The sequence below is a fragment of the Arachis ipaensis genome, chromosome B4 (genome assembly GCF_059453495.1).
Source record: "Arachis ipaensis isolate K30076 ecotype BB chromosome B4, ASM5945349v1, whole genome shotgun sequence".
Taxonomy (NCBI): domain Eukaryota; kingdom Viridiplantae; phylum Streptophyta; class Magnoliopsida; order Fabales; family Fabaceae; genus Arachis; species Arachis ipaensis.
Window position 1 is genome coordinate 103,209,529 of NC_142439.1, and position 3,940 is coordinate 103,213,468.

The following is a 3,940-nucleotide window of genomic DNA, read 5'->3' on the forward strand; positions in this document are numbered from 1 at the left end:
AATATAGAGATATTTTTCCGTTTTAATTTGAATAAGAGGGTAAAGCGTGCGTTTGAACTCCACACGTTGTGCATACTATTTTCGATTCTGGTCTAAATCGGATACATCAACTCCAATTCTACCCTAAATTAAACCAACAAGCCTCGAATTTAGGGCAAATCGGGTAGACCCTTAGGAATTTTTGTACACCCCACGACCATTGTAAAATCAGTTCACCTAAGGGTATTTATTGGTTGGATCTAATTTGTAGATTAGTGGTATATTTATTTGCATCTAATTCGTAATTTGTGAATATAATTTAATTTTTAAGATTATTGGATTAGATCAAGTATATTCTGCAATCAAATAGGATTAGACCGCAAATTTTATATTTATATCTATAGATTCGATCTGGATATACTACTATAAATATGTTGATTATCGATGGTCATCGCCATATATTGATTATCCATGGTCATTTCGATGGCCCGTGATAATGCGGAATTTACCGACAGTTATGTCGTCCATAATAAAAGAAAACGTCGCTAATAAAATCGTGCATGAATTGGGATGCCATATTATTATTGACATAGCCATCTGTAAATTAATATAATGTATTCAAAAAAAATTATAGAATAAATGTTACAGACGGCCTAGCCATTGGTAAATTAATTTAATATTTATTAATTTTTATCAATAAAAATTGCCATTGTTAATTTTACTGATGGCCACAACCATTGATAAAAGGGATATTTTAAAATTTTTAAATTGGTGTATCCACTAAATTTACCAATGGCTTGACCGTCGGTAAATATTGGTAAAATTTAGCTAAATAAAATCATAATGTTTTGAGGCGTCTATAATATAATTTACCAATGCCTTGGTCGTCGATAAAATTAATAACCAAAATTAAAACATGACATCTGCTTTTTCCTCCCTCCATTCTAAACTTTTTTCTCTCTACCCTCTCTCGTTCTCTTTGTCTCGAAACCTTGCATGGCCATTTTTTTGCCAGTCAGAGCTCTGTTTGTTATCCCGGGACCATCACTGTATTTGTGGGGAGGACACATTCAATTTAATCAGTGTACTTTTTCTGTTTTTTGCAATTTTTTACACATTTTTAACTTCCTTAATTTTTTAGCTTTGGGTTAATTTAAAACAATGTTGATCAAAATGCAAGTTCTTGTTGTTGCCAGTGTTATTGTTGTTATTGCTGCTACTGTTAGAAGTTGAAGAAGTCAATAAATTTTTATTGTCTTTAGGTATGTTATTAAAATTTATTAATTTCAATGTTATAAAAAGGTAATTAAAATTATAATTAATAAGTTTAATAATGATATAGAAATTAAATAACAAAAATTTATTTTTGCCATTATATATGTATGTTTATGATAAAATTTGAATCCTAGGATAGATTTGTAATGTTGGAGAGACAAAATAATTTTGTGCAAGGATATAAGGGGATTAGAACGGTTAGAATTAACAAAGTAAATATTGTTTGCATTTTGATTGTTTATGTTGTGTTATACTTCGTTGAATTTATGAAACACACGATTACAATTGGTAGTTAAAAAATTTGGAGTGTCGTAATTGTAGAAGAGATTCTGTCAAAACTTTTATAAAAAATTGAAATACTTAATTAATATAACTTAAATACGAACACTTTCATGAACAATGTAGGAGGAATTAAGTGTTAATGGTCTGACTTTATTTACTTTTACTTGCTTTAGGTGACATAGCTGGTGACAGGGGTAGGGGACGAGGTAATGGTAGGCAGGGTGGTGGTCGTAGTAAGGGGCGACCTAAGAAGAATACGGGCATCCCACTTGACTTAGGTGTGTCGTACTCATGCACCCAGTCTACGGTCGCTGCGACTATTACTGATCCTGTGATTGACACGTCAACCCTGTCACTTAGGTCGTAGGCATAGCTGTCATAAAGGGTTGGACCCTATCAGGATGATATTGACCTTGGGTTTTTCCACAGAGGTCGGTGGCACATACCAAACATCTGTACAGCCGCAGCCATAGCCTCATACACAACCTCAGCAATAGGCTCAAACACAGCCTAGACACCACCATAGGAGCAGACATTGCTTAATCCACAGTCACAGTTGACATAGTCGAGAGTTGGAGCCTCAGGAGAGGGTGCCCATCTACACAACTTGTTAAATAGAGGCTAGTGTAGGATGGAGATGACTGGTGTATATATTTTACATTTATGGGATTAATTAATTTTATATTATAACATGCATATATAGTAAAAATTGTTTGCTTTATGACGGTTGGGACCTTTCATGACCGGGGACAGAGAGGATACTTGGGTTTTTAAGAACCACTATAGGTGGTGTTATGTAGATTTTTGACAAAATCTGGGTTGGTTCGATATCTAGATTCTAGAAACGAAACCTACTCCTCTTTTGTGAATACCAATTTTGAATTATGGACCAAAGAAAATAAAGTCTGTTTTGGACTGATGCAAAGATAAAACTGGAAGTGACAAAAGAGTGAAGAAAATGGTATGGAAAGGATTAAAACTTAAATAAAAATAAAGAAAATAGAATGAAACAACTTGCAAATTAATGAAATGCCTTTGACATGATCAAAGGACTTTGAATTCAAATACAATGTTCAAATGTAAAGAAAAACATAAAACGAAAAGCTTTGTGGAAAAGTAAATATGTATGAAGATTAAAAGAAAAGTAAAGACAATGGAAGGAATCCTACAGAAAAGAGAACTCTAAGCAAGATCAGAAAGTCTCTGTGGATATGTATTTCTGTGAACGAATTTCAACCTCTTCTCCTTCCAAACTTCATCTATTTATAAGACCATTTCACTCTATCTAATTCCACCACGTGTTTCTTATGAAAAAAGGCGAGTGTAACTGTTCCCGCTGTAATTATTGAAGTAACCGTCTTTAATCTATTCCTAAATTTAAATCTTTTTGCTTACTTTGATCATGAGGACACTTCTTCGAGCTCACTTACGTCGATCACGACAACATTGCTTCGATTGCAGCCAAACCTCTTCGATCACCAGACATCACACTTTGTCGTATTTTCTCGATCGATATCTTATTCATCAATAATCTCTTCTCAATCAACCCTAAAAATCGATTGGCTCGAGAAAATCATTTTGAAAACAGAATAACAAAATTCTTGATGTGCTTACCACCAACACTACATTATTTTTGGACCAATAATTTGCCCCCTTGAATGGACAACTTCTATCTCAAACGAAAGTCTGTCGATTCAATGAATTCTTACCTCAACAAAAAAAAAAAAAACCAAATGAAAAATAAAAAATACTTGAGATTCATAACTATCACCCTCTTGAAAACTACTCCATTCAGCACTCCCCCTTTAACGTGTGTCCCATTATGCACGTTTCTTTATAAATTTCGAACGTTTTGAATTTTCCTTCACTCAAATACCTTTTCATGTCACTTATAAATACCACCTTATTAAATTTGAAAACCTTTTTTCCAAAAACTTCTTCATTATACCACCTCACTTCATCTTCCAAAACCTACATTTGAAATAAAGCACCTCTTTCATAGACTCTCTGCTACTCGTGTAAACTGAGTTCTTCTTTTTCTTCTTAGTGAAAATTGCTTTATCTTCTAAGTTCTACATTTAGAAGCAAAAGGCATATTCTTTGCAAATTCTCCACTGTTCGTTAATCTCCTCTCTATTTATTATTTTCTCAAGGTATACCTCTTAAGCTCATCATACATTTCTGGGCTAACCATTAAACATCTCAGTTTCATCAGGGGTTTCGTATTTCACTCATCTTTCTTACTATACATTTTTCCAGAGAACTTTTGGCCACTAGTAGCAATCCCTCTCCCTCTATAAAAGGGAAAAAAAAACTATGGTAGAAACTCCATGTACGAACCTTCAAATCATAGCTCAAGACCAAGACATTGTTATTGAAGATCCAATTGACGCTGCGAATGCAA